Source organism: Morone saxatilis, unplaced genomic scaffold (assembly GCF_004916995.1).
Source record: "Morone saxatilis isolate NCDOM2014 unplaced genomic scaffold, NCSU_SB_2.0 Contig3, whole genome shotgun sequence".
NCBI classification, from domain to species: domain Eukaryota; kingdom Metazoa; phylum Chordata; class Actinopteri; family Moronidae; genus Morone; species Morone saxatilis.
The window spans coordinates 9915921-9916123 of record NW_023339873.1 but is presented as its reverse complement, the minus strand read 5'-3'; the positions used below and the strand labels follow the sequence as shown (position 1 = coordinate 9916123).

Below are 203 nucleotides of genomic sequence, written 5' to 3'. Positions count from 1 at the left end.
GCTAGCCTAGCCCCGCTAGCGAGCCCTGTTAGCTGACCGTCGCCTTGGTAACGGAGCACGCCTTCGCCCTCCACTCTGACCTGAGGAGGAAACTAGAAACTCTGGCTGAATGTTTGACTCCCTCTGCCCGCTCCGCTCAAAATACTCTGGATTAAAAGCAACAACGCAGCAGAATATGCCGTGTAAGAAAAAAAAAAAAAAAA

General features: G+C 50.7%; 1 protein-coding gene across 1 annotated transcript in view; it reads right to left on the bottom strand.

Annotated features, from left to right (window-relative positions):
• The window catches only part of LOC118336648 (MAPK/MAK/MRK overlapping kinase-like), a 6508-nt gene that overhangs the window by 5738 nt on the left and 567 nt on the right, over window positions 1–203 (bottom strand). The window lies entirely within an intron of this gene.